General features: G+C 33.8%; 2 long non-coding RNA genes across 3 annotated transcripts in view; one reads left to right on the forward strand and one right to left on the reverse strand.

Moving 5' to 3' along the window:
• LOC136834950 (uncharacterized) overlaps nt 1-10,181 on the forward strand; it is a 322,137-nt gene extending 311,956 nt beyond the window's left edge. The window contains exon 9 of the long non-coding RNA XR_010851935.1: nt 7,229-10,181. This is a non-coding gene — a long non-coding RNA (uncharacterized lncRNA). The remainder of the gene's footprint in view (nt 1-7,228) is intronic.
• Nucleotides 1-19,891, reverse strand: part of LOC136834949 (uncharacterized) — a 117,450-nt gene that overhangs the window by 11,417 nt on the left and 86,142 nt on the right. For both annotated transcript variants that reach the window (XR_010851934.1, XR_010851933.1), the window contains exons 2-3: nt 12,513-12,720; nt 7,214-7,389 (exon numbers count right to left, since the gene is read on the reverse strand). This is a non-coding gene — a long non-coding RNA (uncharacterized lncRNA). The remainder of the gene's footprint in view (nt 1-7,213; nt 7,390-12,512; nt 12,721-19,891) is intronic.

Genomic DNA, 19,891 nt, shown 5'->3' on the forward strand with positions numbered 1-19,891 from the left:
AAAAAGAATGGGTAAAATATAACAGGAGTAAAAAGTAACATGGCTAAAAATTAACGGGGTGAAAATAACAGCAGTGAAAAATAACATGGGTTAAAAATGGCAGGGGTAAAAAATAACAAGGTAAAAATAACAGGGGGTAAAAATTAACAGGGTGTAAAAATTTACATGGGGTAAAAAATAACAAGAGGTAAAAATTAACAGAGGGTAAAAGATATTGGGGTAAAAATTAACAAGGGGTAAAAATGACAGGGTAAAAAATAACAGAGGGTAAAAAGCAACAAGGTAAAAATTAACAGAGGGTAAGAAGTAACAAGGGGTAAAAATTAGTAGGGGATAAAAAAATAACAGGGGGTAAAAATTAACAAAGGGTAAAAATTAATGGGGTAAAAAATAAGAATGGGTAAAAATTAACGGATGGTAAATATTAACATGGGATAAAATAAATAGAGGGTAAAAATAACAAGGGGTAAAAATTAACAGGGTGTAAAAATTAGCATGGGGTAAAAATTGAAAGGGGGTAAAAATAACGGGGTAAAAATTAACATGGATAAAAATAACAGGGATAAAAAATAACAAGGGAGTAAAATTAACGTGGGTAAAAATTAACATGGAGTAAATATTATCGTGTTAAAACATTCACAGGGGGTACAAATAACAAGGATAAAAAATAACGGGGTAAAAATTAACTGGAGATAAAAAAGGATGGGTAAAATATAACGGGTAAAAAGTAACATGGCTGAAAATTAACTGGGGGTAAAAAGTAACGGGGTGAAAATAACAGCAGTGAAAAATAACATGGGTAAAAAATGGCAGGGGTAAAAAATAACAAGGTAAAAATAACAGGGGGTAAAAATTAACAGGATGTAAAAATTTACATGGGGTAAAAAAAAATAACAAGGGGTAAAAATTAACAGGGGGTAAAAATGACAGGGTAAAAAATAACAGGGGGCAAAAAGTAACAAGGTAAAAATTAACAGAGGGTAAGAAGTAACAAGGGGTAAAAATTAGTAGGGGATAAAAAAATAACAGGGGGTAAAAATTAACAAAGGGTAAAAATTAATGGGGTAAAAAATAAGAATGGGTAAAAATTAACGGATGGTAAATATTAACATGGGATAAAATAAATAGAGGGTAAAAATAACAAGGGGTAAAAATTAACAGGGTGTAAAAATTAGCATGGGGTAAAAATTGAAAGGGGTAAAAAATAAAGGGGTATAAATTAACATGGAGAAAAATAACAGGGATAAAAATGAACGGGGTAAAAAATAACAAGGGAGGAAAATTAACGTGGGTAAAAATTAACATGGAGTAAATATTATCATGTGTTAAACATTCACAGGGGGGTACAAATAACAAGGATAAAAAATAACGGGGTAAAAATTAACTGGAGATAAAAAAGAATGGGTAAAATATAACAGGGGTAAAAAGTAACATGGCTAAAAATTAACTGGGGGTAAAAAGTAACGGGGTGAAAATAACAGCAGTGAAAAATAACATGGGTAAAAAATGGCAGGGGTAAAAAATAACAAGGTAAAAATAACAGGGGGTAAAAATTAACAGGGTGTAAAAATTTACATGGGGTAAAAAAAAATAACAAGGGGTAAAAATTAACAGGGGGTAAAAGATAATGGGGTAAAAATTAGCAAGGGGTAAAAAATGGCACTGGGTAAAAAATAACAGGAGGTAAAAAATAACAAGGTAAAAATTAACAGAGGGTAAAAAGTAACAAGGGGTAAAAATTAGCAGGGGATAAAAAATAACGGAGTAAAAATTAACAAAGGGTAAAAAATATGGGTAACAATTAACATGAGTTAAAATTAACCGGGGGTAAAAAATAACAGGTGTGAAAATTAATGGGATAAAAAATGACAGGTAAAAAATAACAGGGGTAAAAAATAACAGGATGAAAAATAACGGGTAAAAAATAACGGGTATACATCAACAGCGTAAAAAATAACAAGGGATAAAAATTAAAGGAGGTAAAAAAATAACAAGGGGTAAAAATTAGCAGGGGTAAAAAATAACGGTGTAAAAAACAGGTGGTAAAAATAATGGGGTAAAAATTTAATGAGCGGAAAATAATAACAGGGGTAAAAATAGGGGTAGATATTAACATGAGTAAAAATTAACTGGGGGTAAAAAATAACAGGGAGTAAAAATTAACAGGGGTAAAAATAACATGGGTAAAAATTAACAGCGAGTAAAAAGTAACAGGGGGTAAAAATTAACATGAAAAATTAATGGGGTAAAAAATAATGTGGTAAAAATTAACAGGGGTAAAAATAACAAGGATAAAAATTAACAGGGATTAAAAATTAACAGGCGTAAATAATAAGAGGTAGAAATTAACATGGTGTAAAAATAACGGGTAAAAATCAACAGGGGGTAAAAATTAACAGGGGTAAAAATTAACAGGGGTAAAAATTAACATGGGCTAAAAATTAACGGGTAAAATTAACAGGGTAGGAATTAACATGGGTTAAAAAATAATGGGGTAAATATTAAAGGGTAAAAATTAACAGGTGGTAAAAATAATGGAGTAAAAATTAACAGGGTATAAAAAATAGGGGTATGATTTAACAGGTAAAATTAACAGGGCAAAAAATAATGGGTAAAAAATAACATGGGCAAAAATCAACCTGGGGTAAAAAATAAACAGGGTAAAAATTAACAAGGGATAAAAAATAAGTGGGTAAAAATAACAGGAGGTAAAAATTAACGGGGGAAAAGTAATGGTAAAAATTAATAGGAGGTAAAAAATAATGGGGTAAAAATTAACGGGGGTAAAAAGTAATGGTGTAAAAAAATAGCAGGGGGTAAAAATTAACAGGCGCAAAAAATAACGGGGAAAAATTAACAGGGGTAAAAAATAACTGGGGTAAAAAATAACAGGGGGTAAAAATTAACAGGAGGTAAAATTAACAGGGGCAAAAAATAACATGGCTAAAAATTAACAAGGGGTAAAAATTAAAAAGGGGTAAAAAATAATAGGGGGCGAAAATAACATGTTAAAAATAACAGGGGGTGAAAAATAACGGGGTAAAAACTAACAGAGGGTAAAAAACAACAGGGGGTAAAAAATAACAAGGGGTAAAAAATAACCGGGGGTAAAAATTAACAGGGGGTTATAAATTATGGGGTAAAAATTAACAATGGGTAAATAATAACAGGTGTAAAAACTATGGGTAAAAATTAATGAGTAAAAATTAACAATGGTGAAAAAATAAATGGTAAAATTAACATGAGTAAAAATTAACTGGGAGTAAAAAATAACAGGGAGTAAAAAATAACGGTAAAAATTAACAAGGTGTAGAAAATAACAAGGGCTAAAAATTAACGGGATAAAAACAAGGGCTAAAAATAAACGGGCTTAATAATAATGGGGGAAAATTTAACGGGGTATAAATTAACAGGGTAAGAAATAATAGAGTAAAAAATATCTGTAAAAATTAATGGCAAGAAATAATAGGGGGTTAAAATTAGTAGGGGGTAAAAAATAATGGGTAAAAAATATGGGTAAAAATCAAGAAGGGGTAAAAATTAACAGGGGGTAAAAAATAATGGGGTAAAAATTAATAGGGGTAAAAAATAACGGGTTAAAATCAACAGGGGGTTAAAAATTAACAGGGGTAAAAAATAACAGGGGGTAAAAATTAAAAGCAGATTAAAAAAAGTAACAGTAGGTAACTATAATGGGTAAAAAATAACAGGGGTAAAAATTTTTAGGGGGTAAAGAATAATGGGGTAAAAATAACATGGGGTAAAAATTAACAGTAAGTACAAAAGATAAGTGAGTAAAAATAACGGGGTAAAAATTAACGGGGTATAAAATAACGGGGTAAAAATTAACAGGGGTTAAAAAATAACAAGGGGTAAAAATTAACAGAAGGTAAAAAATAACGGGGTAAAAATAAACCGGGGGTAAAAAATTAACAGAGGGTAAGAAATAACAAGGGGTAAAAATTAACAGGGGATAAATATAATGGAGTAAAAATTAACAGTGAGTACAGATTAGCAGGGGGTAAAAATTAACAAGGAGTAAAAGTTAACGGGCTTCATTTGAAGAACTGATTGCAATTCGGCCATATTGCAGTGAGACAACATGGCCTGAGTTGTAGGGTTATAGATATAAGTTGTTTCTGGGGGGTCAAACGGACTTTTCCTTGAAACTGAAAAAATACAGCCTACTGGCAAGCAAGTGATGACTATACATGGAAAATAGCCATATTTGAACAATTCATTACAATTTGGCTATATAGCAGTGGGCCAGAAATGGCCCGGATGTTAAGGCCTTGGGTGTTTTTGGGGGTCAAACAGACTTTTCCTAATGGCAAGCAATTGATGGAAGGAAAATGACCACACGTACAATTTATTGAACTTCAGCCACATTACAGCGGGCCAAAAATGGCCGGATTAGTTGTTTTTTTGGGGGTCAAATGGTTTTTTACTTGAAACAGAAAAATCATGCCTAATGGCAAGCAATTGATCACTATGCATGGAAAATGGCCACATTTGGACAATTGATTGAAATTCAGCCATATTTCAGGAGCCAAAAATGGACCGAAGGGTAAGTCTGTGTTAGGTGTTTTTTGGGGGTCAAACGGACTTTACCCTCGAACTGAGAAAGATGCAGCCTAATGGCAAGCAACTGACCTTTATGAAAGGAAAATGGCCACATTTGGACTTAATGATTGCGATTCGGCCATATTGCAGTGGGACAAAAATGGCCGGAATAGTTGTTTTTTGGGGGTCAAACTGACTTTTCCTTTAAACTGAGAAAAATGCCTAATGGCAAGCAAGTGATCAATATGCATGGAAAATGGCCACATTTCGACAACTGAATGCAATTCGGCCATATTACAGGGGGGAAAAATGGCCTAAATGGTAAAGATATATAGGCTTGGGTGTTTTTTGGGGGTCAAACGGACTTTTCCTTCAGCATGAGAAAAATGCTGCCTAATGGGAAGCAACTGATCACAACCTATGGAAAACGGCAACATTTGGACAAATGATTACAATTTGGCCATATAGCTGGGGGCCAAAAATGGCTAAAACAGTAAGGATAGCCTTAGGTGTTTTTTAGTGGTCAAACTGACTTTTCCTTCAACATGAGAAAAATGCTGCCTAATGGCAAGGAACTGATCACTATGCATGGAAAACGGCCACATTTAGACAACTGATTGCAATTCGGCTATATAGCAGTGGGACAAAAATGGCCCAAAATTTAAGGCTATATATAGCCTTGGGTATTTTTGGGGGGTCAAACGGACTTTCCCTTCAAACTGAGAAAATGCAGCCTAATGGTGAGTAATTGATCACTATGCATGGAAAACGGCCACATTTCGACAACTAATTGCAATTCAGCCATATTGCAGGGGAGCAAAAATGTTCCGAATAGTTGTTTTTTGGGGGTCAAAAGGACTTTTCCTTCAAACTGAGAAAAATGCATTCTAATGGCAAGCAATTGACCACTATGCATGGAAAATGCCTATATTTGGACAATGCACTGCAATTTGGCTATTTAGCAGTGGGCCAAAAATGGCCCTAATGGTAAGGCCTTGGGTGTTTTTTGGGGGTCAAACGGAATTTTCCTTTAAACTGAGAAAATGCAACATAATGGCAAGTATTTTTTTTATAACTGTGCATGGAAAATGGTCACATTTTTTATAACTGATTGCAATTTGACAATATTGAAGGGGGGCCAAAAAGCAACTGATCACTATATATGGAAAATGGCCACGTGTGGACAACTGATTGCAATTCAGCCATATTGCAGGGGCTAAAAATGGCCCTAATAGCAAGCAGTTCATCGCTATTCATGGAAAATGGCCACATTTGGACAATTGATTGCAATACGGCCATATTGCAGGGGGCCAAAAATGGCCCGAATGGTAAGGGTGTCTTTTCGGTGTCAAACAGAATTTTCCTTCAAACTGAGAAAAATGCTGCCTAATGGCAAGCAATTGATCACTATGCATGGAACATGGCCACATTTACAATTAGGCCATACTGCAGGGGGCCAAAAATGGCCTGAATGGTGTTTTTTGGGGTTCATACGGACTTTTTCTTTAAACTGAGAAAAATGCTGCCTAATGGAAAATGGCAACATTTGGATAACTGATTGCAATTCGGCCATATTACAGGGGGCGGACAAAAATGGCCCGAATGGTAAGGCCTTGGTTGCTTTTCGGGGGTCAAAAGGACTTTTCCCTTGACCTGAGAAAAATGCAGCCTAGTTTCAAGCAATTGATCACTATGCATGGAAAATGACCACATTTGGACAAGTGATTGCAATTCGGCCTTATTACATTTGGCCAAAACTGGCCCAAATGGTAAGGCCTTGGGTGTTTTCTGTGGGTCAGAAGGGCTTTTCCTTCGAACTGAGAGAAATGCAGCCTAATGGCGAGCCAATAGGCTGCATTTTTCTCAGTTTTAGGGAAAAGTCCATTTGACCCCCAAAAAACCCAAGGTTGCCTTACTATTCGGGCCTTTTTGCCCCACTGCAATATGGCCGGATTGCAATCAATTGTCCAAATGTGGCCATTTTCCATGCACAGTGATGAATTGCTTGCCATTAGTCAGCATTTTTCTCAGCTCTAGGGAAAAGTCCGTTTGACCCTAAAAAACACCCTTACTATTCGGGCCTTTTTAGGCCCCCTGCAATATGGCCAGATTGCAATCAATTGTCCAAATGTAGCTATTTTCCATGCATAGTGATCAGTTTAGAAATATAAAGCAAAATACCAAATAATGATTATTAAATAAGAAAATGTAATTTACAAAACAGCTCAGTTTTTTTTTACAAGGAGCTTCTGTGAGGACCATTCATATATTGTAAACTTTTTGCAGTGCAAACGAGATTTGGAACCGCTGAATAAAACTGTTTGCAGTAAACGCTTCTCAGTTTTTTTTACTCAGATGACCCCTTTTTTATAACAAAAATGACAAAAATTAAACTACCCTGGTATGGTTTCGGTTTATGATGATCATTTGGTTTACTGAAAGTAATTTGCAGCTTATGTAACAAAATTATATCAGAAATTTTGTTCAAATTGGAATGGCTATAATCAGGGTTTTTGTACCTACTTTTACAGCTAATCAAAAGAATCTTAACTTGTAAAATTTTCGTCTTAATTTTCTTAATACGCTGAAAATTACTTACTGTTAATAAACAAACAACCTCTGAGGAGTAAAAAATATTCAAAGAGCTCACTTTTTTTCCAAACAGCAGCGCATAAGTGAGAGGAACCCACGATGTACTGTTGGCTGAGGCGGGAAATATAACCTGCGTTTTGACTGGTCGATGAAAATTCTCTCTCCTGTAGTTCTGATTGGTTGTCTCGGGGTTGTTACCATGGAAACCACTATTTACAAACAGCACTGGAATTACTTCAAGAAACAAAAGTTTAATTTTAAAATAGAACAATGAGTAAATTTCTCTTGTAAGTACATAAAAACATGCAATATAATGTATTTCTACTTTAATACTAATAGGTTAAAACAACTTTGGTAATTACTTTCATTAAAACATTTTTTCATTAGGATCTTTTTCATGTTTTTGCAAACTGCTAAAGGTCGTCTGCTTTTCATATACATTACCTCAAGTTAGAGAAACAATGCCCAATCAGAATCGAGTTACCGTTAACCAATCGAAACCCAGTAAATATTTCCCGCTTAAACTACCTGCACTTCGAGAGTTACTCTTACTTTCGAGATGCTCTTTTCTTTGTTACTTATTTTTTTGGGTATGTGTCCATCATGTGGACTTACAGGCTTATTGAAAGTAATTCGCAAAAAATTTACCAAAATTACGAGGTGTGGATGCCTAGGGATTTTCCCATCTGAAATAAAAAATATTATCTGGTGTTATATCTTAATTCTCAGTAAATACTAAAGAACACCATCACAGCAACTTCATATCACAGGTAAATTAATTATGCAAAATGTATGATACCTGTTATTTACTGCAATTTCTTTGTAACAAAAATATGTTTTTCCATTATGATGAGTCTGATTAGGATTTTAGTCCCTCACTCAAGATTTTTTCAGGGAATTTCAACTTATTATAAAAATAATAATTGTAAATCTGTATTTCCGTTTAGAAATACAGGGCAAAACACCAAATAGCGAATAAAATTATTAACAATAATAAAATGTAATTTACAAAACAGCTCAGGTTTTTTTTTACCCGGAGCTTGTGTGAGGACCCTTCATATATTGCAAACTTTTTGCAATGCAAACGAGATTTGGCACCGCTGAATAAAACTGCAATAAACGGTTCTCAGTTTTTTTGTAGTCAGATGACACTGTTTTCATATGAAAGATTAAAAAAAATTGAATTACCCAAGAGAAGTTCTAGTATGGGTTAGAGTTTGTCGATCATTTGGACTCTAGAGGCCTATTGAAAGTAATCTGTAGCATAATTAACAAAATTAAAGAGCCTGAATGGTATTTCTTTATATCAGAAACATTTTTGCCATTGAAATGACCATGATCAGGGTTTCTGGGCCTCCCTTAGACCCTTTCAAAAGAATTTTAACTTATAAATTTTCGTTATAAATTTTTCAGGCGACTTAATTTTTTCATAATTACACTGAAAAAACTCGCGATTTTCATTTTTTCCAGACAGCAACGCATAAAGTGAGAGGAACCCAAGCCATACACTTATTTTAGGCGGTGAATAGACTGCATTTCGATTGGTCTATGAACATTACCCCTAATCTAATTTTGATTGGTTGTCCCGTAGTTGTTACCATGGCAACTACTGCTTACAAACAGCACCAGAATTAGTTCAAGTAAAAACTATTGTTATTAAAATAGAACAGTGAATAAATGTCTCTCACAAACATAAAAAACATTCCTGGAAATTTATTATGTTATTAATATTAACAAATCTCTTGCGATTACCACGATTAAAGTATTTCTTCAGAAACCCATTTCCAATTGATTTGGCAATACTGCTAAAATTCGTCTACACTTCATATACATTACCTCATGGTCTTGAAACAATGGCATCTCTCTTGTCGACATACTTTCCTTTTATGAACTTGCATCCGTACAAAGTCACTATATCGGTAAAGAATGCCATTTTTGGCTTAATTTCATGTTAGGTTTATGTTAAAAGCGCCAGGTAATTGTCTGCCTCACATTATTTACACTCGATGAAACTGAAGTTCAAGGAATTAATGGTAATTCACTACTCTTAGAATAATTTGATAAATTTCATGACCGTGTAACTTTCCTCTGAATTATTTACATAATTTATCCATCTACATATTACATTAAAATAACATTCGAAATTCCTTAAATTTATAATGACATTAGGATACTAACAAATGTTTACAAAAGAGGCATGCCATTGCTTCCATACCTTAGGGTATTGTGCGTGAAAATCAGACGACGTTTTGCAGAATCGTCATTATCCTACAAATAACCCTTTGAAGAAATACTTTACTGATGGTATTCACAAAATCTCTCATAATCTTTTAATGTAAAAAATTACATTGATTCATATTATGGCTTTATTTATGCGTATAAGGGATTTTATTCTGTTTTCTTCTTTAGAGAATGAAATGGTTTTTCGTTTCAGCGCTCTGTGTAAACATTAAGTTATTAAAGTAACACCTATGAGACATCCAGTCAGAATTCGTGTTACATTCGTTTTTACCAGCCAATCAAAACGCAGTACACTTTCTCGCCCATACGTGACGGGCACTTCCAGAGTTACTATTACTTATCCGTTGCTGTTTAATTTAAAAGAAAAAAGGGTGTAACTCGAAATTGTTTCTGGTTTTTCTTTTCATACGTTTGTTTTTTTTTCGCCCCAATGAAGATTATTAACAATAATTTGGAATGTGATAAAGAAAATTAAGCATTTTGGATGCCGATTGTTTTCTCATATTCTACATTAAAACCCCTTACTATATTTATAAATAATTAAAAGTAGACCTCAATACTTTTTTACCATTAATCAACAGATTTTCCAATATAAATGTTACATTTCCAATTTAACAATATAAACCAAAACACTATATAATAAATGTCATTACTGGTAATATTGAAAATGTCAGGTTATAAAAAACCTCTAGTGAATCAATTTGCATTCATTTGAGTAAGTGTGAAGACCCTCTGTATTCTGCAAACTTCTGTAGTGAAAACGACTGAATAAATGCTTAAGTAACGTTTGCAGTTTTATTTTTTCCCTATGCCAGTTTTTCATTTTTTATATCGGAGGAAATGCCTAAACTCAGCTGAAGTTGTGGTATGTTGTAAAATCCCTGTAGGTAATCAGAATCTTAATCACGTTGGAAATAATAGTTGTTAATAAGTTCCAAAAATCACAATGATCGACATTAAATCGGTGCTCATAATTCAGGAATGTTACTTTCTGCCAAGCAGCAACGCAAGAAATGTGAGGAAATCATTATGTACAGTATACTGTTGCTTAGGCGGGAAATATATAGTGTTTCGACTGGTCGATGAAAATTGTTCTAACCTTAAATCTGATCGGTTGTCTCATAGTTGTTACTAAGGCAACCATTATTTACAAAGAAGCACTGAGTATTTCAAGAAAAAAATGTTTCATTATTAAAACAGAATACTGAATAAATTCCTATTATAAGCATAAATTTGAGCATTAATGAAAAATCATTTATATTTTTAGCATTAAACATTTATCGACCTCCAATCTTTTAATACTAAAATGCTTAAAAATTTAACCTTTTAATATTTATGATTAAAAGAGGTTTTATTCTGCAAGTTTTCCTTTAAAAAGAACAATTTTTATTTCACAGCTTTGTGTAAACATCTAATTAGAAAATTTGAGTTACACCAATCGAAACTCAATATGTATTTCCATCCTAAACTGATGGTATTTCGAGAGTGGCATATGCGTTGGTGTTTAAGAAACTAACGCAAACTTATCTGTATATATTTCAACTCTAGATCATTAATAATAAGTAATATGCAACGTTATCAAGAAAATTAAGAAGTTTGGATGATACATGGTTTTCTCGCATTCTGCAGTACAACCCATTATTGTGTTTTACACTGTAATTACAAATAAATACTAAAAACACCCTCATTTAATTTATGAAGAAAATTAGACAGATTAATTATAACGAAATACAATAGGTCTTTTATGCGTTAAATATCTTTGACTAAAAACAGTTTTTGCCATTAGAATGAGAGTGATCGGGGTTTAGAGTCACTCATTTGGCACATTAAAGAAGGATTGATATAAAATGCACATTTTCCACTATATATGTTATGTATATTTTCACGTTTGCCGAATGGAGCAACACGCCAAATCATCATTTTGGGTAGATTTAAGAATGATAGACACTAGACTGTTTTTGCTATTATAACGCGAGTAATTTAGAGGTTTCAGACTATGTAAAATTAATGAAGGCATTAGGAGGGAACGCCAAGAAAGATTTTATGTTGTTATATTAATAATGAAAGGGATTTTTTCACATTAAAATTTTTCTCAGATGGTGTGAACTGCGAGAGAAAAGACCAAGCACCTTTCTTTTAATATATTCAAAATTTCATTGCTTTAATGATATAGTTACTATTAAGTGCTGCCAAAGTTTTCTTCCTATTCTTGCTGTTTACTAACATTTACCTGTTGGTTCTTTTGATACTTTTTGCAGTTTATCCTCACGTGCAGAAGATAAAGTACGATTAAAATTTATCTGCGTGTGAAGGAATGGCTCCAGTATGAAAGCTGAGGTAACCTCCGCTATGAAAGGATGATCGAATAGGTACAAGGTGCCCACCTCATGTTTTCGTTGGCGTATTTACGTATATTAAGAGATGGCTCTAAGTTTCTCTGCTAATGCAATCGCTCTTATAAATCAATTGTAATATTGCTAGCATTGCTAGATTTGAGATATTGAGTTTTCTCTTGGACATGAATAATTTTTATACAACATTGGTAATACTGTCTGGTAAAAGAACAAATATGCAAATCTATGCTTCTATATATACAGTATAGTATATATATATATATATATATATATATATATATATATATATATATATATATATATATATATTATATATATATATATATATGTGTGTGTGTGTGTGTGCGTGTGTAAAACAAGATTTTCCTCCTGTGGTTATTCTAATATTGAAAATCTGGGCTTTGTTATTGGCAATCCAAACATTCCAGCTTTTGCTACATTTTTGCTTTATAATTTCCCCGTTTCAATCCTTTTTTCCCCTCACATCTGTGCAGTGTGGTTGGATGATGATGATTTTGGTTCAAAAATCAAAATAAAGAGAGAACGTTCCTGAAGGTGAAGAGTCCAGGATTACTTATTACTGATGAAACTTATGTATAGGAATCCTAACGGTGCTTATGCCATGTTAAATGGCCTCTCAAGTTAAAAGGAACGTGCCTCGTCTTCTTCATGTATCAGAGTCCAGACAGGGTATTTTACCCATGTAGCATTCATTTTATCCTTTGCCTATCTGTTTTATTGAACAAGTTTACCTGAACTTACCTAGCTTAGATGTAAGAATCCCCTCAAGTCTCTTCTGAACGATTTGTTTCGAGTGTAAGTCCAAGGATTGTCACTGGTGACTTCTCGAGGAAAACTTGTGTAATCTCCATGATACTCCTTCGCCTGGGAGACTTAGCTTGCCACTTCTCTAGACGTCTGCTCCATCGTAGCGCAGTCCCTCGGACAGCCACAATCGTTATAAACGACTCTACGGAAAAAAATCCAGGTAAATAGAACAGTCATAAAAGGTATCGTTTCCAACTTCTTTAAGCTGTGTTTGAGGTTAATTTACAAAGTTTCCTTATTTGTTTTTTGCTCTGACGTTTTGATGGATTTCTGCAAATTGAGAGGAGGCAAAACAAATACAAAATATACGTTTGAAAACTGTTAGCAGTTTCTTGTATTGAAACTCGACAAACACACGAATATATATATATATATATATATATATATATATATATATATATATATATATATATATATATATATATATATATATATATATATATATATATATATATATATATATATATATATATATATATATATATATATATGCGTAGAAAGATACATTTCCTGTGGCTTGCTGATATATATATATATATATATATATATATATATATATATATATATATATATATATATATATATATATATATATATAAATTATATATGTAATATAAATACATTTTGTGTGCGTGTGTACAGGACACCCAACGCCTTTATCAAGTACCAAGGAACTAAAAAAACGAAGCTCAGTTGCTAACATGACAATTGACTTAAATCAAGGAATAAGCGAGATTAAAGGAATCATGGAAAATAAAAAAAGGGAAAAAATAAAAAAGCAAGGAAGGAATAGTCCAAATAGCCCATATGCCTATAATACCCCATATATCTATAAAATAAGAAAAGGGAAGTTAAGGTCTGGTAGTTGTTAAGAGGCCACGACGTTACGAGAATGTGGTATTGATTGCTTCTCGTCAAAATGCGAACTAATCTGCATACGACTTGGGAGCCTGGTCATTGACTAAATGAAATGCCTTTGATTCAATCCGGCTAAAAGAGAATAGTACAAGAGGAATCCCAGACATAGGCAGTTAAGGCCAATATAAAATATTAGCGCTTTTTTTTTAGAGAGAAAGAGAGAGAGATGGCGGCAGCTGGACTCCAGTGGGCAACAGAAGAGTTGGAAGACCATCACATGTGTTAGAAATATGAGAAGAAAGGCTGGAGATGAGTGGATATGAGGAAGTGATAGCCCTAGGATGACATGAATGACGAAATTTCACAGAGGCGAAAACACTAGAATTCATTCTTTGAAAATGTTTGACAGAGCAATCTGGTAAAATAAAATAAAAAAAGACAGAAAAAACGAAATAGTTTCTACACGAACTCAAAATAATAAAGACAGAATATGTTTTGAGTTATTATCTTCCCTACTACTGTAGACTGTAAAAACATCAAGAATCTAAATAACAAAAATCTAGATGAATAAACATGATTAGAGGGTATCTGTATAGGAGGTATAAAATCAACATAAATTTAGAATTAAGAGTCAAAGTGTATTGCTTTTTTTTTCAGCGATTTGACAACTGATCCATTAGGACAAAGAAGAAATAGAAGTAAAAATGTTTTCGAAGTAGTTGCTAACTTCACTGGTTAAGGACCGGGATATTAAAGTCTTCATTAGACGTTAAGCTCGTGATTACAAAAATTCTTACATCGGAAGAGTATTTCTCATATATTCCTACTAGAATTTAAAAGAGACCTGTGTAGCAAACAAATGAGAAGCTATGAATAGTAATTGGGACATTCTATTAACCGGACAGCAGATACGGAGGCTAAGTCGAACCCAGGTTTGGAGGGGGAGAAATCCTTGGGAGAGGATGTCCCTCAAGAAACAAGTCTATGACCTCAATCACATAAGCGCTGATAGCTCAGGGTAATGACTGATAATACATCATTTCATCAAAGGATAATAAAGGGAAAAGGATTAAATGCTACCTTGTCAAGAAATCACAAATGACAAAATTTATTTGGTAATTGAGAAAAATCGTTGGAAAAGACAAAGGCAGGAGACCTAAGACAGAAAATGAAAGATTAAGAACATTGGACTATGGGTCGTGATAATCAGGAACATCTGCTGCATGTTGAGTTGTTTGTTCTCTGTCATAAGTAACGTGAAAGTTGAAAGATGCTTCACTCCTTCCATCAATCAGATATGAATGTGATATACAATTAAACTTTTTATATACAGGGACTCAGCATGTGTGAGAGAAAATAATATCCAAGATTCATGTCCGGAAGCAAGGTAGCTGCCGTAAAAAACCCACTCGGTACAGGAGATACTACCAACAAGGTCACTCAACAGCTTATTTTGAACTCGGACCAATACATAAATTATAATTATTATTAATGAACAAGTGCTGTCTTAACGAGTTAGGTAGTTTTGAAGGTTATAAATATTAGAAAAAAATCACTACTGATTGTGACACACCAAATACTCACTCCCCCCCCACACAAAAATCCGAATCATTTGAAAAACATCCTATAAAAAAGGTCAGACCCCCATCGACACAAAGCTCTATACGTACAGCGCCTTATAAGCCACTGTGTGCTCTGACAAAATACCTAAAGAATGACTGAACGGATATATTTAAAATATGGTGGAAACAGACATTATAAAACTCAGTAGAGATGTAAACTTTTAGTAAGACTAGACAGTAATTATAAATCCGTCAAATCTTCATCAATGTTCCGTAGACTTAATACTTTCACAATAACGCTGCCAAAAAACGGACTAGCCGAATTATGAATTAGTGCGGGGAACAAAGGACATACAAATCTGTGAACACAGCAAAACCAAAAAATAACATTGGATTGAGAAGAATCTTTATTCTCTTTAACAATATAAAGTAGACTGAATTATTTCAAATCTAGGTACGAGAATACTTATGATAATGTAACAGTTACCACAGACGTGGCAGCTGAACCATAACATGAGTATGGGCATAAAGAGTTCTGTAAGGGTTAGGGGAGCTAAAATGGCCAAATGGGTTTCGGGGAGAGAGAGCGAGCGAGGTGGGGGGGGCAAAGTAGTATATTACGGTACTATATTACGTTCAACATCTACCACGTAACACACAGGATACAAAGTGCAATGAATGAGAAATTGTTTTCTTCCTATACGTGCCGGTCTCTTCCCCCCCCCTCCCCCAATCCCCACATCCCTCCCCCTTCTCTCTCTCTCTCTCTCTCTGTCTCTCTTTTCCTCTTACTCTCTCTCGTCGGCGATTCCGAAAACATTAATTTTATAAGCAATTCAATAATATCTTTCCAAGATTGAGAGCTATGCCACTAAGGTAAAAGTTGCGTCCATTTGTGGCTGAAAAGCGCCCTTAACTGCTACTTGTTCCAGGAGGGAGATTTTCACAGATAATGACTCCCTAGTGTCCTCTTACATAGACACTTATAGAGACTCGAGTTGTGATATTAATGTAACATCTTGCGCCATTAAATCTGCGGAAAAAGGTAGGACTTGTCATGAGACGATAAAGAAGAAATACTGAGGAATGAAGAAAAATAAATGAGGAGAGAGAGAAGAGAAAGAGACTGGAATTATGTTAGTTTGGGACAATACTGCAATTAACGATTATATAAAGATAGCGTTTAATTTTGTAGAAAATAAGGAGAGTTAGACAGACAGAGACTGAAAGCACGAAATTATTATGATATGAAACTGTGAACAACGAAAGAGGTGCAGAAACATTGTGTTAAATTTTGTGGAAAAGAAAAATGAATGGAGATCGAGTCGTCATTAATTTTCTTTAGTGTACGATATTATGTTAACTGTCAGATTTTTCATCTGAAGGTTCAATCTGAAGGCAGTGTCAACTCACACAATTTCCCCCACTTTATAAATTAATGAATTAGTAAATATATAAAAGTGGAAATTAGGAAGAAGAAGATCGCAGTAATAAACACTAAGCATTCTATTCTGGAGTACTGACTCATAACTATATTATGGTAGACATTTGGAAAAATAATACAAGGAAAACCGCTGCGCGTAAACACGCAAAGGATATCACTGTAATATTGAGAGACTCTAATATTCCTAGATTCTAATATTACATTTTTTTTTTACCGGCAGACACATCTCCTCCAGGTGTTCTGATCTCAGCATCAGCACCGTCATCATCATCATCATCTCAAATAGAATAGGACCCTGACATGCAGGTGAGGCAATAGAATACATGGGAGAATGGGCGATACAACTCTTGATGCTTTGAAGAGAGAGAGAGAGAGAGAGAGAGAGAGAGAGAGAGAGAGAGAGAGAGAGAGAGAGAGAGAGAGAGAGAGATAATCTTATGCACGATCAATCTTGAATATAGACCGTAATTGTTTTCGTATTCACGCTGCAAAAATATACCGACAATATTCGACGGCCCCTTTTCACAGCTGGTGCAAGGTTTTAGCCAAGAATTTGGCAGATGTGTGAAATAAATTATCTTTGTAATTCCAATGAAATAACCAAAACAATCGGTTGAATTACGCTATATCACTCTCGGTTACTTAGGTTGACATATTCCAGGTTAGAGGTTAGTTATGGATTTCAGGTAGAAAAAAGGCTGGAATAGCGGCTCATTTACGGCTGAATAAGGTAGGCTGACTTGTGGTTAATTCAGGGCCTATCTTGTTGAATTAGGTTAACTTACTCCCCCCTTGAATGAGATAAGACCCTTGCCAGCTGAACTATATTGATTCATTGCCTGTTAAGATGCTTAAGAGATGTATTGTTTCTCGCCATCTAAACAGTACTGAAGCAACCCTTTTGATAGAATGAAATCGTACTGACTTTGTTGACAATGAAAAGATATCAAGAGGATCGTTAACTGTGAATCATGACACGATGTTTTATTCCACTGGTTCCCATAAGACAGTGTACAGTAGAGACTTCTTGAAGTTTATAATCTGCTCGAAAACAGTGAACTTATGCATGCTGGATTAGAATACTGTAAAAATCCGGAAAATATAATGAAATAAAATAAAGGTATTACTGAATCTGCTTTGACCATTATGGCGAAATATTAAAACTATAAGTTAAGAGATAAAATGGGAAAGACTCGCAAGTAGAACTTTTACGGTTCCCTTTGAAATTCAGTATTTCATCGCGCCCAAAGGTATTCGTTAATGTATGTATGTATGTATGTATGTATGTATGTATGTATGTATGTATGTATGTATGTATGTATATATATACATACATACATACATACACACACACACACACACACACACACACACATATATATATATATATATATATATATATATATATATATATATATATATATATATATATATATATATATATACTGAGTTCGTAGTAAAGATAACGCAGAAAGGAAAATTAATCCAAATTTATCTTAATTTATATATTGGATATCCAATGGTTATTTTAGTTTGACTTGTCATAAGTACTAGGGTCTTCATGAAAGCGTTATTTTTTTATCATGGTAAAGAGAGAGAGATAGAAAGAGAGAATTGTAAAATAACAGGTCGGTCAAGTTTTGTTTGGTGTAGATCCTGCACTGGTTTTTATAATTTCAGCTCTAGGTAAATGAACAAACAAAACAGTAATTCTGTAAGCAGTTCGATCATCGCTAACTGATAAGGTTAATTCCACTCCAGATATGAGGCAGCGTTCATAATGGCTGCTCTCCATGTCGTAAGAAACATCATAGATCTCTGGGAACAAAGGAAGCCAAAGTTTTGAGTCTGATGTGTTGGAGAGGAAATGGATTAATCTGTCAGCGTCATCAGTCAGTCTTTTTCATTCGTCATATAAGAAATGATAAAAAAAATTTTCCCGGCGGCTTAGATGAAATTTCTTTACTTGAATTTCGTGTAATAGTTTTACACAGATTAATTATTTTTATTAAGCATTTCTTTTACAATGCTCGATTATGTTTTTATCCTTTTAGTTCTGAAGCATTTTGATAGAGACTGATTTGATGTTCATCAGAGAGTGAGTGGACTCATTATATTTTGAATGAGCAATTTTAGATATTTAATTTCATGACTATCGAACCAATATAGGATGCTGACGATTAAACTATGTCCATGCATGGATTATCATCACAGTATATTTTTTATTCATAGTGACTGTTCTCCTTTCCATGGAAACGTTTCCCAATGGAATGTATTCTTTTGATTTTACTGCTGGTGTAGCTACAGAGATAATGATTTTGTCTCTGTTTAAGCTTTTCCTTTAGTGCGTATTAAAATATTGGATCCAACATTATTTCCTCTTTCAGATGATGTGGCAAGCCCGGAGTGAGTTTACCCACTGAACTGTGTAGCGGGTCAATAATGTTGACCTTCATAATTCTGGACTGTTAAACATTTTACGGGTTTCCGATTTATCTTGCCTGAATTATTTGCGTCATTGACTTTATTGTTACTGGTCATGATATTCATGTAAAATTTAATGATTGCATTCTTTTTCGTTATTTAATCGTAAAAATTTTTCAATACTATTTGTCGTAACATTTACGTTTTAGTAATTTCTGGAAATTTTCAATGAAGCCTTGGCCATGGAATCAATTTTGACAGAAAACAGCGAAACAATTTCCTAAAATGGGCATCTTCCTACGATAACCTATTTTGATCTCTGCGCTTAAGGTTAATTTTTGAAATGAAAAATTCAACCACATAGTCTTAGAATGAATCCCCCTATGCATTATCCGTTTTTGGTAGAAATCATATTTTAATTAGTAAAATATTCCGTCATTAAACTATTACACAGATGAAAAGCACCTGACCCAAGTGAACCAGAACTAAACTCGAGCAGTGTTGACAAAACCATTAAAACATTCCTTTTATAAATTCTAATGAACCAAAGAGCAAAAATATTTTCTCCGTATTTCAACCACGGGTTGAAAGGGGTGGAGTGTACATGTGCTGCAGTAACAAAAGTGGCGCTTTGGAACTTTACCCCACTTTCATGGTCTTATGGCGTTGGCTGTTCCGAATCTCTGTCCTTAAAACTGTCAAAGTTATTCAAAGTCAAAGTTCGGAGACTAATAGGAAAAATAAGAATGAAATGATCAATGAGAATGAAATGATCGACTCCAGTGTGATGTGGAGACAGATTGCTTAGAAAAAGCACCAGTGACTAACAAGTTCATCAGATGTCTCAATTTCTATTCTTATTCCTTTCATTTGAGTTTTTTTCATTTGAATTAAAAACATACACTCATAAGCAGGCTTGTAAAACCGAGGATGAAAAAGGTACGAACTACTTTCCGACAAACGGAATGGTAATTTTGTCCTTCTCTAATCTCTGCTTTAGCTCTAAAAGTGCTGATATTTGAAGT

The sequence above is a fragment of the Macrobrachium rosenbergii genome, chromosome 4 (assembly GCF_040412425.1).
Source record: "Macrobrachium rosenbergii isolate ZJJX-2024 chromosome 4, ASM4041242v1, whole genome shotgun sequence".
In the NCBI taxonomy this organism is placed as follows: domain Eukaryota; kingdom Metazoa; phylum Arthropoda; class Malacostraca; order Decapoda; family Palaemonidae; genus Macrobrachium; species Macrobrachium rosenbergii.